This window comes from Hibiscus syriacus, unplaced genomic scaffold (genome assembly GCF_006381635.1).
Source record: "Hibiscus syriacus cultivar Baekdansim isolate YM2019G1 unplaced genomic scaffold, ASM638163v2 tig00110945_pilon, whole genome shotgun sequence".
Taxonomy (NCBI): domain Eukaryota; kingdom Viridiplantae; phylum Streptophyta; class Magnoliopsida; order Malvales; family Malvaceae; genus Hibiscus; species Hibiscus syriacus.
Genome location: NW_024062926.1, coordinates 2145539 through 2171733, shown reverse-complemented (window position 1 = coordinate 2171733; position 26195 = coordinate 2145539). Strand labels below are relative to the sequence as shown.

The 26195-nt window shown below is 31.8% G+C and overlaps 1 pseudogene; it reads right to left on the bottom strand.

Annotated features, from left to right (window-relative positions):
• Positions 1–331: 331 nt before the first annotated feature.
• On the bottom strand, positions 332–6996 carry LOC120147914 (annotated as a pseudogene).
• Between the last annotated feature and the right edge of the window lie 19199 nt (positions 6997–26195).

The window sequence follows — 26195 nt, the reverse complement described above, 5'->3', positions numbered from 1 at the left end:
GAAAAAAGGCATTCCGTGATTATTTTAATAGTTAAAACGAAAGGAGTGGACTGCCTTTTTGGTGTTCCAAAATTTTGTAAAGCGGGTTTTGATATCCGATTTTTGATATTTTAGGGTCTTATATATTTTTTTTATTTCAATACAAGTTCACATATATCTGGTTTAGTAAAAAGCCTACTTGGTGTTGGACCATTTCGCTGCTCTGTAAAATCTTCAAACAGGAAAAACTAATCTAAGCATTCATAAAATTCTTCTCATCATACAAATATAAGTGTGAAACACGTTCAATACCCTAAACTACCATCGTACTCTATTGAATTAACATCTACACCTACAATTCCGTTTTAACAATCGTTTTGGGAACTTGAGAATCTCCGTAATGTAACCAATCCTTGGCACAGATTAGTGCTTCCACCGTCTCTGGTCGCAAGGAGCTTCGGTAATCATCTAGTCACTTCTCCGTGATATCAAAGATCGAATCAGGTGCAACAGAGGACACCGAAATCGATAAAATGTCAGGAGCTATCTTGGAAAGTGTTGGATACTTCATTTTGCTCGCCTTCCACCAACCCAACACGTCGAACTCTTGGACGTGGGGTAACAACGACTCTTCCAAGTACTGATCTAGCTCAGACTTCATCTGCTGGCTACTAGTCTCCATAATGTAGACATCAAAATCTGTAAGCCCGTGGTCTGAAAGAAGATTTCCCTGGTGAGATTCGTCGGTCATTCCATTGTCTCAGGCATTCCCTTCTACATAAGTTGGTGTCAAAGGAAGTGAAAGTGCCATGTATTCAATAACTCGTGAATTCCGTCAACGGTTTTAATATACGCAGGAACATCCTCGCCGTATATTTTTGTGAAGCTGAACACAACAAGTTTCATTTTGAAACGAGGATCCATGACTACTGCAATTGCCAAAACCAAGCTACAATCCTTCCGGTACTTGTCAATCTTTTCATGCATTGATTTTGCAAGGTTGCTGATGAAGGGATCCTCACTAGCAGTAGAACGACCCAAGTCCGCATGTATCCTCCACACTTCATGAAATAATGTAACTGCAGTAGGTTGAATTGCAGTTGTAATGATGCTGGCTGCATCAAACAGAGGTTTCAAGAAACTGCATAAAGTCACAGCCAGCTTTCAGTCTTCCACTGAGGGGTTTGCTTATAATCAGGATCATAACTGTCAAAGCAATCAAACACTTCCTTCAATTCGGAAGCAGCTGCAAGCACTTGGATTGTTGTGTTCCGCTGAGTTTGATCATCAAGAAACAGCTTTTCGCTTGGCACTTGAAGCTGGTTCTTTACTTGAACGAACTTATTGTAGTGGGATTCTGACATCTTCACGTGCTTTACACTATCACGGATTTTTTTGATGACCTCTTCCCCTACTCGAAGCACATCCTTCGCCATGCTGCTCATAGTATGAGCTATACAATTTCCGATTAACAGCTGACCATTAAGAATAAGGGGATTCTTAACGCACAGTAAAGGTCGAAGATTTTCCAGCCGAGCTTCACTTAGAGCACAATGCGAATCTTGATATGGTTCCATTATTAGAGCACAATGCGAATCTTGATATGGTTCCATTATGACATTGAAAACCCGTCTGTGCAATTTCCAGTCCATATCAACAAAGTGTCCAGTTATGAACACATAACCTAGCGTTTGATTCGAACTCCACATGTCCAGTGTAAGACAAAAGCGTCCAGGAATACCCTTGATAAACTTCATGAGGCTTTGCTTTTCCCTCAGGTACGTCGCCACGCAATCCCCTTGAACGGTGTTGAAACTCATTTTATCAAACTGAGGCTGAAGATTTCGAACAAAAGCTATGAAACCAGGATGCTTAACCATGTGAAGAGGGTACTCATGCATGATGATCATTCTGGCAATTTCATGACGGCATCGATCCTGATCATACGGGAAAAAAGATGTGCTAGAAGATCTGAAGCACCACTTCGGAGATTCACTTCCACCCATCTTATTGTTATCTCGGCCTCGTAACAGTGCCGGACAGGTTCCTTTGGCAATGAGGCGTTTAAGATGACTGGCACGGGCTACCTTGGAACCAGTGCGGTAAGCAAAACTTTGCTTGCAGCGCTTACAATTTCTACATCCACTCACAATTTCAATGGTGAAGTACTCCCAAACCATGGACTTCTTTTTCCTACGCTTCATAGGCTGTGTTTCGGGAGTGATCAACGCCAGCTGATTGTTATTCTCCCCGGGGCTTATTTCCATCTCTGCCATTTCTGACTACAAGTAAACCCTGCTACTAAAAGGCAAAAGAAATTTTAGAAAAGGAACAACGTCAAAAGAAATAGTTTTGGCAAAATTTGTACGCTAATCCCAGTTCTAAAGAAAGCGTATGATGTTTGTAGACACTAAATTTTTGGCCCGTTTTATTTTTTATTATTATAATTATTATAATTATTATATTTTTATTATTATTAATCAAAAAATTTATTATTTACATTACAGGCCCGTTTACAATAGAACCGGTCCAATCAGAATGGACCAGACCCAGAGAACAGAACCAATTACAAATGGATACCCATAAACCCAAAACCGACCAATTACATAACCCTAAACCCAACTAGGGTTTCAACATCTTCATCCAGTCGCCGCTCTTTTTCCACCGTTGCATCTGGCTTGATCTAACGACCCACAGTCTTCCAGATAATCACCCTAGGGTCCACGACTCCACCCGCCCCAGCCAACTTCTCCAGCGCTGCTGCCACGCCAAGCTTCTGTTGAAGACTCCAGAAGCTTCCAGTCGCCTTACCGACACTCCACTGCCAGATGACCCAACCATATGCTGCGACGCTCTCATGCTGCCACAACGCCTCCGACGAAGTCTCCAGAGTGCCACGAAGCCACCCACGTCGAGCCCTATGGTGAGTCACCACCATAGCTATGGTGACTCACCAAAAGTCTTCCATGTAACCAGTTCGAGAGCAGCATCGGTGGTGGCTATAAAAGCCACCGATCCTGCCAAGAAGAAAAGGACACGAACAGTAAACAATAGACGCAAGAGAGAAAAAAATGAGAGATCGACAGCAAACAATATACAAACAAAAATCTACCAACGATCCCAGTCAACAAGAAGCCAAAAAGAAAAACAAGAAGAAAATAAAAGGAAACTTACCCCGTTCGCCGGATTTGATATAAAACCGAAGGTAATACCTATGGTCTCTTTTAGATCTAGGGAAATCTATAGGGTTTTAGGGGAAAAAGAGGCCATATTCGGCCTTAGGGTAAAAAAAAGGGTGATTTGGGGATATTTTCAGGAATTCTCCCAAACGACGTCGTTTTTGGGGAAGGTGTTTATGTAATTTCTATTATGGGTAAACCCTTTCCGCAACACTCATACTTTTGTAACCTTTCATTTTAGTCATTAAATCAAGTTTATGAACATTATAATTTAGTCTTCGAAATTTATTTTATTTTATTTTAGTCCTTTCTAGTATAGGTTTATATATTTAGGGTAAATAATGATTAATCCCTTATCATCTAATTAATATTTATTTTAATCTCGAATAGCATGTTTTAATTAATTTAATTTGATGTCCGAATTTTACATATATTTATTTAGTCCCTAAGTTAATAAATTGTAAAATAACATATTTAGCCACTATATTTTTAAATAGCTAAATTAGGCATTTAATTTTAATATGTTATAATTTAGTCATTAATTTTAATGCTTTTATTTAATTACAAGTCTTATTACTTTTTATTTAGTGTTAATTTATTTTAGTTATTTTTATTTATATTTAAAATTTATATGTTTATATATTTAATTATTATTGTTATTATTATGTAATCATACAAACATATATAATAAATAATATTTATTTACTTATTTTTATATTAAATAAAAATCCTATTTATAAATTTAATTTTATATAATTATTTATAAGAAAAATATTATATTTTATATTTATTTATTTTTTAATATTAAGAAATGGGCTGTCTTAAAGCACCTAGAAGTCATTTTCTGATATTCTCAAAAAAAAAAATCATATTTTTATAAATATATATTAATTTATTTTAATTATTTTAGAAAAATGTTTATTAATATTTATTTATTTTTTAATATTAAGAAATTGACTGTCTTAAAGCACCTAGAAGTCCTTTTCTGATATTTCTAAGTAAATAAATATCTTATTTATAAAAATAAAAGATATATATATATTAATATATTTTCTTAAAATTATATTAATAAATTTGAAATAATAGGATTATGAATTAAATATTATTGAATTTTTAAAATTTTCAATAATAGATACAATTTATAATTAATAAGTACCAATTTTGGGCGTGTGGGGTGTTAATCATTCCAAACGTAATCGACCACGAATCCCTTTTTATTAAAAAGAACAATTTTTTGGTTAAAACGCAGATCAGTTTATCTTTTAACTGATGTTTTCTTAAAAACTCTTTTAAAAGATAATTTTTATGTATTCGACCTACCTGATCCAAAAGGTCGATGGCGACTCCCTAAACATTTTATAAACCATTTATTCATTTTAGTTTCCTGCCAAGTAAAAATTCGTACTCGAGCAAAAACCGGTTACGACAGCTTGGCGACTCCGTTGGGGATCTAGTCAAGCTTTAAAATCAATTATAATTTGTCTCTATTAATTAGAAATTAAATTCATATATTAATTTATAATTCTTTTCATTCAAAATTTTATATATACTTATTATTTTCATAATATTTATGTGTATATTTTTTATAATGGTTTTATTTTATTTATTAATTTCATTTTTATTTGTTTGTCAAATGTTTGAATATTTCTCCTCACACACAACACTTGCATTGCATAACATAAAGTTTTATAATCAACTTGTCCCTTTTAAGTGGGAGTGAAAGCGACGTCTTCGTGAGGATTTATCCGTGTCAGACTTAGCAAGTAGCTTTCGGGGTTCATATGCTCTATATCTTCGTGAGAATTTATTCTCCGTGTCAGGTATAGAGAAATATGTCCCCTCGAATTGAACTCGGTCCGCTTAAGTCTGTAGTGGACTAGGATTGAGGGTTTAGCAGCCCAAGGGGCACTAACAAGGACAATTCGGGTACCTTTACTCTTAGAACTGAAACTCTGCATATAATAAACCCTAGAAATTCTGATCTAAGACAATATTGAAACCCTATATGTAGGTGTACACAAAGGAGAAATAAGCTCTAGCTTTTAATGTATTTTATTTTCTTTTCTTTTTCCTAAATAAATGCATGCGAACTAGAAATCATGCAGTTAGGTTAATTTTTCCAAACAAAGCATGGAACTAGAAAGCATGAGGTTAGGATTTATACCATGATAGATATAATTTCTTTTTTTCCATTAATGGTACTAACCAATTTATTTTTTCCTTTCTCATTTTTATTTTTCATACATGTTATTTTGCTCTAACTTGTTTATATTGATTTCTTTTGTTTGCATTACATGATCATGGCATAACCAAAAGTGTTGACTTGAAAGATTGTTCATCAAATTGGAAAGAAATCATAAATGGACAAAAAATTTTATGATCAAACAAAATATGATGCGGCCAAGGAAAGACATCCTAGGGAAACTCCAAGGATAGAAGCGAGCAATGCACATAGAGATCCTATTATATTAATACCAAAAGTACTCCACAAAGATCTTGCCAGATTGATACCAAAAGCAGTCTATGGTAAGAGCATCAGTCAGGGCATTCAGAATAAAGGTGGTTTTTATGAAGCTCAAGCATGTTATTTGAAGGATCAAAACAAGAAATTGAGCACAGAAGTGGAAACCATGCATGAAGATTTCCAAAAGATTAGTCAAGCCTTTCGAAATGTTGGCATATGAAACACCCCAGAAGAGTGGATAACAGGGGTCACCAAACTGAAAAAGAACTGCAACATATATGAATATCTTGTCCAAGAACTTCTTGAACACAAAGGTTCTCTTACAAGGGAAAATGAGAAACTCCGAGAACTGATACAGAAGATGAAAGAGAGTATCACGGAAGAAGCTGCAGTCCAGACAAGCAATATGGCCCATAAGCTGATAGACTAACTTGGCTTTAGAAAAGTTAGGAGGGAAAGTTATCCCATATATGTAAAGTTTTGTTGAAGTTAGGACTGAAAGATGTCCCCTATATGTAAAGTTTTGTTTGATGCACGGAAACTTTTGTGTTCAATGAAATCTGTTCTAAGATGATCACTCTTGAGTAACACCTTTTCATACATGCATTTACATTTTCATTTGCATCTTTTCATTTTTTTCATTTTTGCATTTGTATTTGCATAGTTACATCTATAGTTTCAAACTTACATCATGCATTAAAACATTCATCCATTAAAATAAGGATTTCAACCGAAGTGATCTTGGTTCTTCCTTGTAGAACGTTTAGCACAACATAAGAAAAATGTCTAAAGAAACTGAGGGTAGGCTAGCCAAATTTGAGATAGAGAAAAAAGAGAAGCAGGAAGAATTAAGGAGCAAGTTGGCACAAATTAAAGCTAATATCGCAAATTCTCATATCGATCTGCTGAACAATATGAAAGAATTGATTGGAAAGCACCAGACCGCAGGAAAAGGTCTTGTTGAAAACCCCACAAATCCTTTGGGTGTTACACATGTTCACATTCCTGAGCACACCTCTGTACATCAGGAAATTCAATCACCAGTTCATTTCGCTGTTAAGAACTCACAATATCAAGCTGGAGCATCGTTCCCCACTGATTAGAAAGGAGCTCATGGATTCGTCTCAGTCACGGCAAACTATTAATGAAAAAACACACCAGCGATTTTCTCATGTGAATTTCATCAAACATAACCAAAGTAATTCTCAGAACAAAAAACACACATCCTCGGATTAGAAAGAAAAACACAGAAAACAGATTCAAACGAAAGAACAAACAAAAATTGGGTAAGGTGATGTTGGTTTACCAGTGAAAAGCCCCAAAGAGAAGCGATCTGGGATCGAATTTGAAGGCGGGAAAGCGACGTGGAAGCCGGGCCATCAAGGGCTTTTCAGGGAGGGAGACGAGAGAGAGGAGCATGAGGATTTGGGCTTAAAACAGACCCGAAAGGCTAATTGGACCTCAAAGAAGAAAAGGGGCAGAAGGAGAAGAAACATGTAGAACACCCAAAATTATATTAATGGACCGTTCACTTTTGTTAATTGGTGAGGGTCCGCATTTAGGGGTTCTTATTTTTTTTAGCCCAATGGCATGGCCACTCAGTTTATTCAAACCATGATTTTCAATCCATCGGTCAATCACTTCACCTCCCTTGCCCTTCTCTCTTTTCACTGAGTTTTCTTCTCTTGTTTAGGGTTTTGATCGTGTATGTTTTGTGTTGCTTCTAACTTATCTCGTTAATATTTTATTAAATGTCATTAACATCTTTGGTAGAGTTAATAAGATTAACCCCTTGAGATTAATGAGGTCGAATGTAATTATTATATTTTTAAACGGATAGTGTTTTATAATTCACTGATAATTATATTTCATTAAAAATATAAGGATGCTATCCATTGCACTCAATCTTTGTATTAAAAATCAGACCACAAATAAGTTTAGTGCTTAAGTTTTTCAATCCCATCACGTTCATGACTTGTTATGGCCTGCAATAATAAAATAATTTACGAATTCCAGATGCCATTATTCGATCATAAAAGAGTATAAACTTGAAATTATCATTAAATGAAATGAAAAAAAGAATAGAAAAGCAAAAAGTAGCGGGATAAGGGAAAGACAAAGTTGTGGGTTAAATCGAAAGGACAAAAGGAGTTTCAATCGTGTCGGGCATGTGTGCTTTATTTATTTATTTTATATCAGCGTTGGAACAATTAGACAGACAGCGTCAGTGATACACTGACATCTCACTCACTACACCCAGTTTTCATGCAATTATCATGTTGTGCTTCGCTTCACTTCGCTTCTTGGGGAATTAGCCGTTGAAAAACACATCACATACACCGATTCAATTTAATATTTCACTAACAACAATTATAACTTCTTTTATAAATTACAGGAGAAATCAAATTCGGCATGTTTTTACAAAGTCTAAAAACAACTCGACCAAAATTATAAGGTGATTTAATAATTAATCATCCAATCAGCACGTAAGATATTTGGTGAAATATCAAATCATATCACAATTAAAATAATAATTAATCATATGCTTAATGCGTGTTGCCAGCTAATTTAATCATGAATCCACCAACTTCACTTTGTGGTGGGTTACTTAATGTTCCCCCAATGTTCTAATGCCCAGAATTAATTCAAATTATTAACAATCTTTCGTTTTAGACGAAATGGTACAAAAGTTTATCAATTCAAATATATTTATTTGTGAATCCACAAAGTAGCGTAAAAGAAAATGTTGTTTTCGTTAAAGGTATTAAATTCGAACTGTTATTTTTATACAGTGTGTACGCTTGATAATAGCCGAATTTTTTTTAATAAATATTATTTTGTGATCAACTCAAACTATTAAAAATATTTTATCTAATGTTATGTTAGTAAATATTTGTAGAGTTTTAGATGATTAAAATATAATATTTAATTTTTAAATAATTTTATTATTTTAAAGTTTTTTGTGGATTTTTGTATTGGTGGTGTATATAATTCATTTCATGTTTTAAAACACAAATCGTTAAAATTTGATAATTTTGATCGAATATTTAATTGTTAAACTCTCATCATCAAATTAATACTTAAACTATTAAATTATAATATAAAATGATCTTTAAAATTATAAATATTATTTTTAAAAAATTTCATGTGGATCACTAAAATAGTGAACATTAACATTATTGACCGAGATGGATGTTTTAAACTTTATTTTTAATCTTATGAGCCATCTTATGTTACTTTTTAAAGTTTAAAGACGATTTGATTAATTTTTTTTCAAAGATAACTAATTTGATTAAATTTATTAAATTTAAGGGTCAGTTAAGAATGCTTATATAATTTTTTTGGTCCAATATTTTGTTTAAAATGTAAAAGCATTTAGTAACAATTCATTTTCAGGCAAAAAAAATTATGCTTAAAACGTGATTAGTCACTCAAACTAAGAAGCTAAAAAATAGTAATTTTACATTGAAAAAACTCGTTTGAAGAAACTTTGTTAAACAAAATTAATTTAAAGAAAAATTTAGAAAAACTATATGATCAAAACTACATTGAGATTTGTGTTCTAAGCTTATAAATAAGGGTAAATCACACCGTTCCTCACTGAACTTTACTTATTTTCCTATTTTACTCATCGTACTTTCAATTTTTCTATTTTGCTTACTAAACTTTACATATTGAATCATTTTGCTCACTTTGCTGTTATCTCTCTAACGTTATGATGATGTGTCATTTTTTGTCATTATTTAATATAAAATAATTGAAAATATAAATGATAAATTACACCGTTCATCACTGAACTTTACATTTTCTCCTATTTTTCTCACCAAGTTATAAAATAAAAACAGAAGGTGGTCAGATGCTATCGTCGACCATTGTTGACCCCTATAGATGGTGACCATTCGATCTCAAATTTCATGGGTTGTTCACCTCGTTACCTTGAGTCGGAATCTCACCTCCATTTTGTTGAAACTTGCTCTGAAGTCCACGAATTGGAGATTGAAAGTGATGAAACCAAAATGTTTTAGTCTAGATTCATAGATTTTGGGATATTTTCCGGTGAAACAAAACCGAATTCAGACTCAGGGGATTGAGACAAACCGACCCATGGATTTTGAGGCCGAACGACCACCATCTATGGCGGTCGACGGTGGATCCTAGTAGGAGGGAGAAGAGGATTCGCAACGACATTGTTTTGGCGTATATTTGGGTTTTTCAAAATGACGTCGTTTTGGTGATTGTGACATGTCATAACACCGTTAAAAAATTAACGGCATAGTGAGGAAAATGATTCAATTTGTAAAGTTCAGTGAGCAAATCAGAAAAATTAAAATTACAATGATTGAAATATGAGATAGTGTAAATCTAAGTGAGAAACTGGGTAGTTTACCCTATAAATAAATGTCGGTGCAAATATAAGAAACATCTCTAATGCGCGTATATTTGAAATTTTTATATATTAAAAACCATAATCTAAACATAAAAAGTATATAATTTTTATTTTAAAAAAAGAAGGAGCCGTTTATATTTGTTTAGTTAGCCAGACGGATACAAATAGAAGCGTCCGCAAATGAACAGAAGCCGACGAAGCGAGCTCCGTCCCGGGAAAAACGGGCTGTACTCTCTTTGCCCACACCAACGTTCAATCGGTGGGGTCTTTCGCACATGCCCCCATGTGAACATCAATTCTTTTATTTATTTTCCCTTTTCATTTGCCCTTAATTTCTATTTAATTTCGATTTCATTTACGCTTAATCTTTGATTCACTCCCGATTCCCCGCCCCCACTTTCATAGTTTCTTGCCTGCAGCTCACGCTCCCCCGTTTCAGTTGTGCTTTTGTTGGATGCGTACGGGCGTAAATAAGGTGGCCTTTTCTCTAATTAAGATATCTTAGGGTAAATTACGCTAATATCTAAATTATCTATTTTAATATATAATTTTTATTTTTTAAGACCATACATAAATTTTTAATTTTTATTTCATTTTAGTACATCACTGTTAAAAATTTTAAATTTTGTTTCATTTTAGTATCATGTTCAAAATTAAACGTTAAGTTTAAAAAAATTGAAAGTTTAAGTACTAAAACGAATTAAAAATGATAATTTAGGTACTAAACGAGTTAAATTATTAATGGTAGGATACTAAAATGAAATAAAAACTAAACATTATGTATGATTTTGAAAAAAATGAAAGTTAAGGTATTAAAACATATTAAAATTGATAATTTAGATACAAAATGTATAATTTACCGTAATCTTATTATCTACAAACATTTAACACTGAATTTAATCCAAATCAAATCGAACAATTTTTATATAGGCGGTACAATATATATTTCAAGTGATTCTACGGTACAACCACTTATTATAAGGTTAAGGAAAGTCGCGAGCTAAAATATTATAAAGCGCCAAAACATTTCTCACCCCAAAACTCTATATATTTCTCATATATTACATAAAATTATTAAATATTAAATAAAAAGGCAGAATAGCACACAAAGTTCTTGTATTTAAAAAATTATTGTGACCCTCGTATTATTTTTCCTCTCAATATGACCCTCTAACTAAAAAAATTCAATTTGGCCTTTTCAATAACGTTTTCTGTCTTTGACCAACGGCTCCGTTAATTCCTATTGACGTGGATGTTTTCTCAAATTTGTTACGAAGAGAATATTGTTTGTGGTTGTAGGTAGAGAAAAAAATAATCAGTTTCCGATTACATGGTCAGTTATCATGGGCGGACCTTCGTAGGGGCCTAGAGGAGCCTTAACCGATTGAAAAAATATTTTTAAAAAATAAATAAAGAAATATTTATCATATCCCCTCAATTAAAAAATCGTATTTATGGAAAATAAAGAATACTCTAACTCACTCTATGATAAATTCCTAATTCCGTCCCTAATAATTTTGTTAAAGGAGAAAAAGATTAATCATTGAGATGATTTTTGTAAAAACTTATTGTTAATTTAAAACATCCTAATGGTTGCGTATATGTGGACAGTTCTAGATAACGGGGCCCACATGTTTGCCCCCACTACGGTAACATCCACCGTCAGATCAGGCGGTATGAATCCGAGCACACGTTAATTTATAAAAACAGAAATAAAATAAAATGAAAACATTAATAATTCACCCGTTTTAGTGTTAATGGGATCAAAACAGAAACGTAGTCAGCTTTTTGAATTTACAGTATCAAAAATATAAGATGGAATAATAAAAAAATAGTAAAAAGCTAGGGCTCAGTAAATCTTAAATGAGCCTCCCAATATTCTTCTCGGGATTGGTGGTAAAAAAGAAACAGTTTCCCCTCGTTTTGGCTATAAATACCATTTCTCCTTTCCCTCCTTCACGCCCAATAATCTCCACTTTCCTTCCTTTTCTCAGCTTTTTGCTTTGTGTCAGTCATTGTTGTTTTTATGGAGCTTTAGGGTTTTAGTTTCATAACAAAAATGGCTGTGATTCAACGAGAAAGGGAGAAGAAACGTGACCCTCTTTGTATTCTTCCACAGCTTTCTTGAACTGCAACTTCGTCTTAGATCGTTCTTTCCTTTGATGTTGCTTTTTGTGCGTATATAGGCGGCATATGAGTACGTCGTTGGGGTTCAATAAAGCTGTGGGAAGATACAGACAGGGTCAAAGTGAAAATTTCAAGATCGATCTGTTCTGGGATTTTGAAGATGCTACTCTGGGTCTGATTTATTATACTTTTTCCCCTTTCTAATTCAGTTTTAAGTGTTCCTTATTCACTGATTTGATTGTGCATGAAGATATATATATATATATATATCGGTATATATTTTCCATGCTTCTTTGCTTTAAAGAACAAAGATTTTTCCATAACCCTAAACGGGTTATGTTTTGTTTCACCTTTTTTTCCATGCTTCTTTGCTTTAAAGAACAAAGATTTTTCACCTTTTTTTTTTTTGCTACACATTAAAGAGTTCAGAGCAAAATTATAACCATTATTTCATACGAGTTTTCTGCATCTGTTCTTTCTCATGGTTGCAAGCTGCCATAGCTATAATTCTGCTGCCAAGTGCCAACTGCTTTTTTAAAATTTACTCCTAATTTGCAGTAACACTGAAAGAGGAGAGAGAGAGAGAGAGAGGGGATGGAGACTGTTGTTTTGGAACTTGGAATTTTCTATAGGTATAGATTCTTGTCTTTGCTGCATATTTTCTCAGACTTTGTTTTTCGATCTCTTTATCTTAATTGTTTTGACTTTGTTTTATACGTGTACCCTACAATTTGTAGGTTCCATACTTCTGGAATTGAGGCTCAGAAAGCTCCCAACTTGATATTTATAGATAAAATTCCAGCAGATATCAGTTGATGGATCTGCACTCATACTTCCATTGGTAAATGATAACTCCAGTCATTTTTATACACTTCCAAACCCACCCTGATAGTCCAATATTCCAGCTGTCAATTTTTTTCTTGCAGTACTTGAGCAACCATGATTCACAGCACTCTCATAAACTGGAATCGATATATAAGTTTTTGTTTAACAATAATAGGTCTGCTACTGAGTTATGTAGCATTAAAGTTCCAGTTATATTATGGACCACCGGAAATAGGCTTTAATTTACCCTCCCTTATATCTCCACCGAATTGTTCAAGTTCACTTTTAACCATCCCTAAATTTCATTCAATTGGATTTGAATGTGCAGTTGGTGAGTGAATGAAGCTTTTATCAAAAGACAAGCTGTATATATATGACATAAGATGCCTGGATGCATCAAGTTAAGAGTACTGCCCCACTTTTGATTTTATTAAGAGTAGGTTTTATTAAGATTAGGTTTTCTTTTTCTCTTCACATACATACACACACACATATATATATATATAAATGTAGATATACGCGCAGACATTTTTCAGCTATGCAGAAGAGCAACTTGGTTGCAAGAAAAAGGTTTTTAGATTTGTACCAAAGGTATTGAGACTGTTTCAATGTCAGATCTGAAAGTTTCAAGCCTAGTAGACTAGTAGAAACATGGAGTGTGTTTTTAATATGCAAGTGGATCTAGCTAGACAAACTAGATAAGTATAATGTGTGTGTATTAATCCAGGGATAGATTTTTATACAAATATTTACAGCAATAAAACAAATCCTGCAAGAAAGTACAATATGCCGCCTGTCAAACTAACAGTTGCCTGCTTCTTTACATACACCATCTGATATATATATATATATACACAACTATATATGTATAACTTTTGTTGTACTCGGAATTGTTCACCAGAAAATTGAATCCATGAAGTTAAGAATGCCAACTATTTTTGTTCGTTTATTGAAATTGCATAGACCATCTGATCTAGTTACTTTAATTATTTGATCTATACATTCATATCTTGTATTGGTTAATGCTGCCAACTAATCTAGCTCACATACATATAGATGTTGTTGGAAAATCCATCCATGTGTCTAGAGATGGATCGAGGGAGTTGCTGATATAATTCCGTCCCTCCTGAAATTTTATAATTTCACACTCCCTAAATTTTTAATATCTAATTCTTAAGTTCGCACCCCATGACATAAAATCTCACGTTTGTCTTTGTTACATTGTGTTTCATGGATGTCTGCCATTGTAACTGTGGATGAATGGATTGTGTTTTTGCAGCGAAGAAGCAGGTTTGATGGCGTTGGTGCCATGATGAAGCATCACTTGGGGATGTACCAAAGTTGCTTTGATCTTGTTCAGGGTGATCATTCAGGTCAACAAAGCTTCCATTTATCGTTGTTCAGGGGAGCTTTCGGAGGAGATAAAAGGGGAGGCCCCTCCCCCTGGCTTGCAGTTTAATCGAGTGCCTTGCATATTGCTCAATAATTATTTGACTGGTTTCAACATTGAGTTATTCCTCAAAAGCGACGTGACTGAGAACCATTTCCCCCAACACATGGGGGCGTCGAAATATTGCATTTGCCCGTGTCATTTCCCTTTCGGTATATTTCTCCATGGCTTATTGGCTACCAAAGTTTCAAAATTTCTGCTCTAACTTACTATCTATTTTCCTTTCAGTAACTGCAACACAACAAAACGTGATTTTACGTTAGATGAGCTAATTTTTTAAAATTTATGAAATAATTAACTTATAAAATTTTTGGGACGATTTACCCCTCGCTCCTTGTTCCATCCCTGTTTACAGTCAAAGTTGGAAATGGTGGAATTTGAAGTTGAGTTGAGAGACAAGTTTTCAAGGAAAATACGTGATTATTTTTTAGTTAAGTAAATTTGAGGGATCAAATGTTAATTTGCTGAACATTCATAAAAAAAACTAAAAATAATTAAATAAAAAAAGTTTTGGACCACTATATTCCTTCCACCCCTAACCTAACTCCATCATTAATGGCAAAATGTATTTCTATATATTTTAATATAAAGTAAATACTTAAACTATTCACAATCTTTTAATTTTGGGATAAAAGTGATTAGGCTTAAATGCACTTGTACTTGGGACATTTTAATTTTTTTTAACAAGAGCAAATTGGCTTTATTTTTTTGACGATTCTTCGCTCGACAAGATGAACATGAATATTATTAATTTAATTTATAAAAATTTAAAATTTTAGATTGCTTAACGTATAATTATAAATTAGATAAAAATTAAAGATAAATTATTTAAAATAAAGGGTAAACTATACCAGTGACTATATAATTATTGTTCCTTTTCATTTTGACATTATTTTTGAAATTTTATCAATCAAATAATTCAACTATTTAAATGCATTCAATTAAGCCACTTGTGGCAGTTAATATTTAATGGATAAGCTCATGTGGCAGTTAAAATATTTGATATAATTACATATTTGGTCACTGTTACTTATATATTCTATCAATTTGGTCCTACTTTTAATAAATTAAAATAAAAAAGAATTGATTTTATTCTATCATATATATATATATATATATATATATATATATATATATATATATATATATATATGATATATACATGGAGTACTATTTAGCCATCAACCCCGTCTTTGCCGTTACCAATTCAAGCACTATATCTTTCAACATATAAATAATGATTCAACAACTTTTATATTTACTTTAATGTAATATGTTCATTCTATACTTTATAAAAAATTATTAGAAATTATACCGTTACAAAACAATGTATTATGATAATAATAAACAAATGAAGTATATAATAATAAAAAAGTTATCATTATAAATCATTTAATTTCTGGAATCCGGGATGCAGTTAAATGGTAGAGAGTTATCTTAGAACATATTATCATTTTGTACTTACTCCAAAAAATACTTTAATGTAATATAAATTTTAAAAGTTTTTTCTTATCATAGGTAGAGAAAGTTTCTCAACTAAAAAAAGGTTAAGTATGTATTTAATCACTTAAATAATACTTTGGTTATGCTAATTTATCTAATTATTTGTTTCTCAAAATCTTCACTAATGTTAGGTTTTGATTTTATTTTGATCTACTATTAAAAATTAACAGAACTATTGACTTGATATTTTTATTTTTTTCAATGATGATGTGACATTACCTTATGGTGATATGTTAATATCACCGTTAATAATTTTTAACGATTGTTTATTAAAATGAAACAAAAACGCAATGTTAGTGATGATTTTGAATAAAAAAAATAATTTGGTGACAAAATGAAACTACTCGAATAATTAGGTGACTAAATATCTAATTTACCCTATATTTTACTAAACTTGAATTTTTACTGCAATTATTTTTGTAAATTCTATCCTAAAATCAATTCTTTAATTTTTTTATACTTTAACCAATACTTTATTCTCAAGATACTTTTATAAAAAATAAAATTATAATTATATCTAATAATTTTATATAATATTTTATTTTAATAAATTAAAATTAGGACCAAATTGATAGAATGCATAAGTAACAATGACCAAATGTGTAATTATACCAAATATTTTATCTTCTATTTCAGTTTGTCCGTTAAATATTAACGGCAAGTGGCTTAATTGAATGCATTTAAATAGTTGAGTGGCCTGATTAACAAAATTTTAAAAATAGTGGTGAAAATGAAAAGGGACAATAGTTAGGTGGTCACTAGTATAGTTTACCCTTTGTTTTAAATAATTTACCTTTAATTTTTTTAACTAATTTATAATTATATGTTGAGTCCTTTAGAATTTCAATTTTTATAAATTGAATTAATGGTGCTCATAGGTGTTCGTTGAACGTTGTAGAATTTTCTTATTTTTAATATTCTAGGGTGATATAAGTTGATATCTGTTTATAACTTTATTAATTTGGATGAATCTTCTACGCTCGACGTGTACCAATGAGCACTACTAATGAGCACCATTAATTTAATTTACAAAAGTTTAAAATTCTTAAAGACTTAACATATAATTATAAATTAGTTGAAAATTTAAAGGTAAATTATTTAAAATAAAAGGTAAGCTATACCATTGATCACCTAACTATTGTCCCCTTTTTATTTTGATAATCATTTTTGAAATTTTGTCAATCAGGTCACTCAACTATTTAAATGCATTCAATTAAATCACTTGATGTTAATATTTAATAGAAAAATTGATGTGGTAGTTAAAATATTTGGTATAATTACACATTTGGTCACTATTATTTATATATTCTATCAATTTGGTCCTAATTTTAATAAATCAAATATGCCAAAGTAGTTAATTGAAGAAGAATCCAATTTAATGACAGTAAATACAATTTTTCTTTTCTCATTATTGACTTTTTTTTATTTCTAATAATAAAGTAAAATAAACATGCCAATGTTTTGTGATGAGAAGTGTCAACATGTCTCCATGTTCTTCGTTTTTAGCTTTAAATACTATATTTTACAATGATACACGCAAGACAATTAGTGTGACAAATTCATGTGTTTAAATTATATCTTTCAATGATTTTAGGAGTTTAAAATAGATGTTTTATTTTATTTTGTAATTACTTTTAGACCGTTTGTTAAAAATATTTTTTTATTAGTTAATTATCCAACTATTATAACTTTACTTCTATTAATTCGTCGCATTATAAGTAAAATCTAATTGTTTTGGATTAATTTTTAAGAGTTTTAAATTTTGATTTTACTTAATATATATGTATTTTTTTTGAAATTAAAGCGTTTGATATTCAAATTTTTTTGTTCTTAAAATTGAAATCAATTTGTTAGGATTGAAGAAGTTCAATTGAACAACCGAATAATTGCCAATAGGGGGTGAATTGGCCATTTGAAAAATTTTGGGTATGGAGGAGAAATGATAGGAAAATTTGCACAATGATTTATAGTGGTTCGACTTCTAAACCAGGTCTACATCCACTACCTTAGCTCCACACTAAGGATTTTCTAACAAATTCACTAATTTGTTCTTTCTTTTCTCTAGGCTCAAGAGTAACCATTACAAAACCCTTAGCCTTTCAATGGCTAAACTAAAACCACTCACTTTTTACAAGGTTAAAAGAAGTAAACAAGAAAACCTCTCAAAGGTAGGGTGTTTAAAATATTTAAGCTCACAAGAAAATAATTAAAAGATTTGCAATGAGCTCAAACACACTTATGTACAAGAGAAAAGGAAATATAAAGAATGAAAGAGCTTTTCTCTTGATCTCTTTTACTTGGGTAGGTGTTGCTACCTTCTTCAAGTGTCGTCAACCTATTTTTATATGTTAGAATGAGTTTGTGTCTGTTTCTAGCCGTTGGGGATTAATTTTCGGCAAAATAAAATTGCCTATAAAATGGAGTATCGGTACTCCTTTAATGAGTATTGATACTGCATTTGTAATATTTAAATAAACTAGCCATTGAAGACCATTGGGCTTGACCAATATCGATACTATACTTCATGGTATCGATACCACTGTGTAAAGTAGTATCGATACCCCTTGAGTATCGGTACCTATTTTGCATTCTGGAATTTGAGCAATTTGAAAAACAATTGGTAGTATCGATACTACCTAGAGAGTATCGGTACTTCTCTTACCTTTGGTATCGGTACCACATTAACAGTATAAATATTGTTCATGTAGTATCAATACTACGTATCCAGAAAATTGTTTTGTGCTTAAATTCTAGTTTAATGGACTTTGAATTATTTTTGAAAACTTTGAACAAATTCAATCAATTCCAAAGACATTTTGCCTTAATTTGTTATATCAAAATATTATAAAACATGGTTCAACAATCTCCCCCTTTTTGATATAACAAAACATTTGAAAAACTGTTTTGGCAAAACTCCTCCTTAATACAATATTTCATGAAAAATATAAATTGTAACATCATCAATACCAGGTTAGTGACAAAATTGTAAAATTTCAGAATTTTGTGATAAAAGTAGAATAGATAAATAGTTCAATGATTTATTTGGAAATATTTCCTGAAAGTTATTAGTAATTATTAAATGAAGTGAAGGGAAAAACGATCATTTGACTTAGAAATTAATTAAAAATGAGATTGATAAGGATGTAAGGATAAGATGGAGGAGATATTTTCTCCACTTCTCTTCTTCATCTTTTTTTCTTCTTCCTCCTCCACGTGAAAGCTCAAGCAAAAGGTAAGATTTCTTTGTTGTTGATTATTAGCTAAAATTAAAGTTGGGTTTTGATTATTAGATGATAACTATGCTTAAGGAAAGCTTAAGTTATCTTAAAATCAAAAGATAAAGGAGTTATGAAAGATTAAAGAAAATGGGGTTTTAAGTGAAATTTTGAATAAGAAGGTTTAAATGAATTTGGAGGATGAATTTGACTTGTCATATATGAGAATGAGAAGTTAGAAGTGTTAGAATTAAGTTTGGATAACATAGAAAATTTGGTATGATTCTTAGCATTAAGAATTTGGATGAAATATGAGAGATTATAAAGTGTTGGAATGATAGAAATTAGTTAAAGTTGTTATAGATGAGTTTAGTAGTATGATAAGGATTTTATATATGAAAATTTGGGTGAAGTATTGATGAATTTCGGGTGACGATACCATGAACATAATATTGATACTGGTGAAGCCCGACGATCTTTAACGACTAGTTTATTTAAATATTACAAAGGTAGTACCAATACTCATGAAAGGAGTACCAATACTCCCTGTCCTGGACAGTTTTATTTTTGTAGAAAATTAATCCTCAACGGCTCCAAAACATCCCCAATGGCTAGAAACAACCACAAACTCATTCCAACATATAAAAACAAGTTGATGACACTTGAAGAAGGTTACCAACACCTATCCAAGCATTCATACACAAGAGAAAAGTTTTTCAATCTTTATTTTTCTTTCTCTTGTAAATATTTGTGTTTTGAGCTTAATTGTATATCCTTAGGTTTTGTTTTTGTGAGCTAAATTTTTATAAATACATTCCTTTAAAAGGTTTTCTTGTTTACACATTTTATTCCTTTTGAAAAGGGGATTGGTTCTAACTTAGCCTTTGAAAAGCTAGGGAGTTGTAAAGGTTATCTCTTTATTATGGAAAAAGAAAGAACAAATTAGTGAATTAGTTAGAAAATCCTAAGTAAGGAGCTTAGGTAGTGGTTGTAGACTTGGTTGAGAAGTCGAACCACTATAAATCATTGTGCAAATTGTCTTATCTTTTTACTCCTTACTCCCTAAACTCAAAAAGCCAATTCACCCCCTCTTGGAAAATCATTCGGTTATTCAATTTAAGTTTCATCAAAAGATTCCCAACAATAATATTTAATTAAACTAGCTGTTGAAGACCGTTGGGCTTGACCAATATCGATACTATGCTTCATGGTATCGATACCACTGTGTAAAGTAGTATTGGTACCCCTATAGTATTGATACCTATTTTGCATTATGGAATTTGAGCAATTTGGAAAACAACTGGTATTACCGATACTACCTAGAGAGTATCGATACTTCTCTTACCTTTGGTATCGGTACCACATAAACATTATTGCTATTGTTCATCTAGTATCGATACTGTAAGAACATTATCGATACTATGTACCCAAAAAACTATTTTGTGCTCAAATTCTAGTTTAATGAACTTTGAATTATTTTTGAAAACTTTGAACAAATTCAATCAAGTCTAACGACATTTTGCCTTAATTTGTTATATCAAAATATTATAAAACATGGTTCAACACAATTTTTTGTAAGTTTTCTTTTCTTTCTTGTTTGTTTTCCTACATATTAAAAGAATAAGATGAACGAATACTACTTTGGCACAATTTGATTTGAGGGTTAAATTTATTTTATTTTATTAAAATTAAGACCAAATTGATAGAATATATAAGTAACATGGACCAAATGTGTAATTGTATCAAATATTATAACTGTCACATCAGCTTTTCCATTAAATATTAACAACAAGTGGCTTAATTGAATGCATTTAAATAGTTGAGTGACCTGATTGATAAAATTTCAAAAAATGGTGGTCACAATAAAAAGGAGCAATAATTAGGTTGTCACTGGTATAATTTACCTTTAAATTTTCAACCAATTTATAATTATACATTAAGCCCTTTAGAATTTTAAATTTTTATAAATTAAATTAATGGTGCTCATAGTTAGTGGTGCTCGTGGATGCTCGTCGAGCGTTTTAGATTTTTCCTATTAATTTATTGACAACGTACACAACTTGTAACATTTTCCTTTACCACTATGACTATGTGATGGTTCCATAATAGTAATTAATTTTTTTTTATTAATCTAGGATGATTAAAAGTGGTAGCAGGGACGGAGCTAGGATCAAATGTCAAGGGGGCAAAATAGTTTTACATCAAAAGAGCAGCAATCTATTAAGTATTTAAATCTAAAAACTAGGGGGAAAAGACCTTATTTAACTAATATTTAAACTTAAAAGGCCCTAAAATGCTATTATATCAAAACGTTTAGGAGGGGTAACAGCCCCTCCCATACACCATGTAGATTCTTCCCTGAGTGGTAGAATATGTTCTAGAGATTATTATACAATTGACAATGAACGCTCAAATACCCTATAATTGTTGGTGCTTGAACTTGATACCTCTAAAAATAATAGCAATCCCTTTGACCATTGAGGTAGTTTAGCTCATAATTAAACTTAAATGCACTTGCACCAATCAAATGATAATCATAGTTATAATAGTTATTGTTTAAATATTATGTGTGTAACTTTTATTTTATTGACAGTGCATTTGATGATAATCCTAAATATATCATATGATACACTGTAAATAGGAAAAAAATATAGACAACATTCAAATACTATCAAACATTTTATATGAAATTATTATTTTTTCTTTAAGAGTGTATTAAATATTAATTTATATGAACTCATTGAGTGATTTTGGTGATAAAAGATAAAGAATTTGAGTTTAAACAATTATATTTGTAGGATGTGTGTGCGTTATGAATAATTAAAAGATATTCTAAACTAATATTACATTATAATTAGTTTATAAAAAAGGAGTTATTTAAAATAAAATTGTTATCTTAGTATGAATGTTATTTTTTTTCTATGTTTTTTAAAATAAACTATAAAATAAACATTACAAAACGGGCCCAACCCTTAATTATGAAAATCTTGACCCATCACACGCATCCATCAATTATTTTCATTTTTCCACCATAGCTTATTTGAGACTAGGGATGGCAAACGGGTATAATTTTGTGGATTCTAAACCTGCTCCAATTGGGGTGGGGACGGGTATAATATTAGCGGGTAGTGGGCGGGTGTGGATTTAGAAAGTGGTACCCGTCGCAGGTAGTGGGCGGGTAATGGGTTTGAGATATTACCCGCCCCGCATCTGCTCCACATCCACCCACCCCAGATCTGCCCGCCCAGCTAAATATCCATTAAATTTTGGACCATTATGAATTTAGGTGTAATTTTAGAGACTAATTTATAAATCCTAATATTGTATAAGATATAACTTGTAATTTAACCAAATATTAGGGATAAGTTTATGCATAAATTTTATTCTTTCAAACCTCTCGTTACTGTACCGATCTTTTAAACCTCTGCTCTCCACTCTTTGGCTTATTCAGGTATATTTCTTCCTCTTCTTTAGTCTTTAATCTGGTCTCTTCTTTAGTCTTTAATCTTTAGTCGAACCCCGGTTTACTGCGAGTCAACCAACCAGGCCTTTCCCATTATAATGGTTTACTCTTCGACCACTCTCGCAATAACAACAACAAGGAAACTCTAAATTTCTTTTTAGGTATTCATCGTTTTGGTTTGCTAGTTGATGGATCCACTTTATCATGTGTTTTAAAGGTATGCGGATGCTTGTTTAATGTGATAGCTAGAAGACAAGTTGATTGGCAACTTTTGAAACTTGGGTTACTTGAGGATGTCCGTGTAGGGAATTATCTTTTAGATATGTATACGAGGACAAAGAATGTTAAAGATAGTATAAGAGTTTTTGATAATTTAGGGGAAAGAAATATGGTTTCTTGGACTTCATTGCTTGGTGGCTATGCTCAGAATGAAATAAAGGAGCAAGTTTTGGAATTGTTCTTGCAATGCAAATGGAAGACATAAAACCCAATCCATATATCTTTGCAACTATTATTCGAGCTTTGAAAGATGGTTTTAGTTGTGACCCTAAGATTGAAACCGTGTTTATGGTAGTTACGATAAGTGCAGTGAAAACGCTAGAGAAGTATACCACTACAATTTAACATATATATTATATTTGTTAAGAACATATTAATTTATTAATTTAACCTGGTGGTTGGGTGTTTAATATTTATTTTTTAGTGTGATTAATATGTGTTTTATATATCTTTAGTCGAACCTCAATTTACTGCGAGTGTTTAATAATGTGATTAATATGCATTAATGTGATTAATATGTGTTTTATGTATCTTATATAACATGTTTTATTGTAATTATAATTACAAAATACATAATGACAGACAAAAGTGAACAACACAATACTACAACTACCTCATCAGCATCAATCTCAAAGCCAACCACTACAACAAGTTCTACCCCAACTTTTGATTGTGGTAACAAAAGTCCAAAGCAAACCTTTGATGCAGATCCTATGGCCCTTCCCTTAACTTTGAGGCATACATCAACAACTTGGACTCACTTTATAAGAAAACGAGTTGGGAAGGAAATAAAAGTTGAATGTAACTACTACAATAAGAAACATACTGGAGGACCAAGAGCGGGGACAAGTCACTTAACCGAGCATGCAAATAAATATGTCAAAAGAAAATGCTTAGATATTCGACAAACAAGACTATTTGGAACACAAGCTAAATATAGTGGTTCGAATTACACTCTTTCTTTGGCACCATATGAATTCCACCAAGATAAAGGGAGAAAATACTTGGCAGAAATGATCATTTTGCATGAATACCCTCTTACCATTGTTGAGCATTATGGCTTTAGGAAGTACTCCAATACACTTAAACCAGGCTTTAAAGTTCCGTGTCGTAATACAAACAAGAAATATATCATGCAAAGATATGAGACTGAAAAAGAGGGCATAAGTGCATTGTTGAGCAAAACGAATAGTAGGATCGCCTTGACCACTGACATGTGGACCTTAAGCAATCAAAGAAAGGGATGCATGGTTGTCACCGCACACTTTATTGACAATGGTTCCTAATGGGTTGAGTGTTGTGATAAAAAATGGTCTTGATAGAATTAGGGATAATGTTGCCTTTTGGACTTCTTCAGATAAAATAAATCAAACTTTTGAACAAGTAGCTAAGCAAGTGGTTCCTTAATGTACAAAAAAGTTACAACTTGATTGCAAGACTAGGTGGAATTCGACTTATGACATGCTTATGGTTGCTTTAAATTATAAAGAGGTATTTATTGTCTTGAGTGGTCGTGAAAGTTTGTTTAAGAACCCGCCACTTAATGAAGATTGGGAAAAGGTAGAGAAAATTTGTGAATTATTGGAAGTGTTTAACGATATTACACTTGTATTTTCTGCCTCTAAATATCCCACGACAAATAATTATTTTCCATGTATTTGCGGGCTTAGAATAGCAATGTCGAATTGGCTTTCATCGCCATGTGATTATATAAGAAAGGTGGTGCTAGTAATGTTGGAGAAGTACAACAAGTATTGGGTTGATGTTAATGGTCTTATGGGCGTGGCCACTATACTTGATTTGAGGTTCAAGCTGAAATTGATTCGTTTCTATTTTGAAAAAATTTATGACGCATTTACTATTCAAGCTGAGATTGATAGAATTGAAGGTCTTCTATATGAATTGGTGGATGAGTATAGATATAGAAATGGTAAGAACCAAGCAAGTAAGAGCAAAACCAAATCTGTTGGTTTTTTCAATACCAAGGGCAAATGAACAATGTTGAACGAGTTTGCTGAATTTGTAGAGAAAAATAATAATACAATTTCAGAAAAATCTGATTTGGACAGGTACTTAGAAACTGCCAACATACCATTTGTTGATGATTTTGATATTCTTAACTGGTGGAAAACAAATGGAAATAGTTATCCAACTCTCTAACAAATAGCAAAGGATATTTTGAGCATTACTGTCTCCACTGTCCCATCATAATTTGTATTCAGTACAAGTGGAAGAGTAATTGGTCTTTATCATAATCGACTACTTTCGGAGACAATTGAAGCATTAATGTGTGCTCAGAATTGGCTTTGGGCCGATATTAAAGGTAATATTATTATTTAGTTTATATTAGTTATCAAATCGTGCTTAATTATCTTATTAAAGTTTAGTTACTAACTTATATTATTATATATGTAGGTGGTAGTGAATTTAAATTGGAGCGCTCTCAATTGGAGGAAATAAAGAATGATGATTGTAATTCTGGAGTATGAGAAGTCACAAGTATTGGCTGAAATTTGAGAATGTTGTGCTAAAGAACAAAAATATTATATGTTTGCCATTTATGTTTCTAGGCTTTAATTATGTCTTTTATTATGGTGTTTTATGAGAATGATGATTGTAATACTAGAGTATCATATGTCACAAGTATTGCGCGAAATTTTAGAATGTTGTGCCAAAGAACAAAAACATTATTTGTTTATCATTTATGTTTATAGACTTTAATTATGTCTTTTATTATGGTGTTTTATGTACTTTAAGATCTATATTAACACTTAACTCTGATAATCCTTGGTTTATTTTACTATGTTTCTTAATGGACGTGTTTGTTTATGTATAACTTAAGTTTGCTGTCAGACGGGTCTAGCCGAGTACGTCTTTAGTTGGGTAGTGGGGATGGATTTGAGAATATACACGTGTGGGCGGGTGTGGATTTGAAAATTTTTACCCATCATGGGTGGTGGATTGAAAAATATTAGGTGGGTGTGGGGATTGAAGAGGGGCATCCGCACTCGACCCGCCCGTTTTCCATCCCTATTTGAGACATCATTTAATCTTTGAACTTTTAAATAATTATTGAGGTTTTAAAATATTATTGTGGGTCTAGAAAGGGTGTTATCTTTGTTTTCCTCCTTCACAAAAGTGGTAAACACATGTAATTTTATCCAATATTTTAAAAATTTCATGATAAAATCCCCAAAACTTGCCCCATTCCTCATGTCTCATATTCGAGATGCGATGTTATCTCAACTTTTAAAAAGATTTAGGGTTAGTTTATATTATTATTATTGGATTATGAAATATTTTCGAAAATAAGATTGGGAAAAA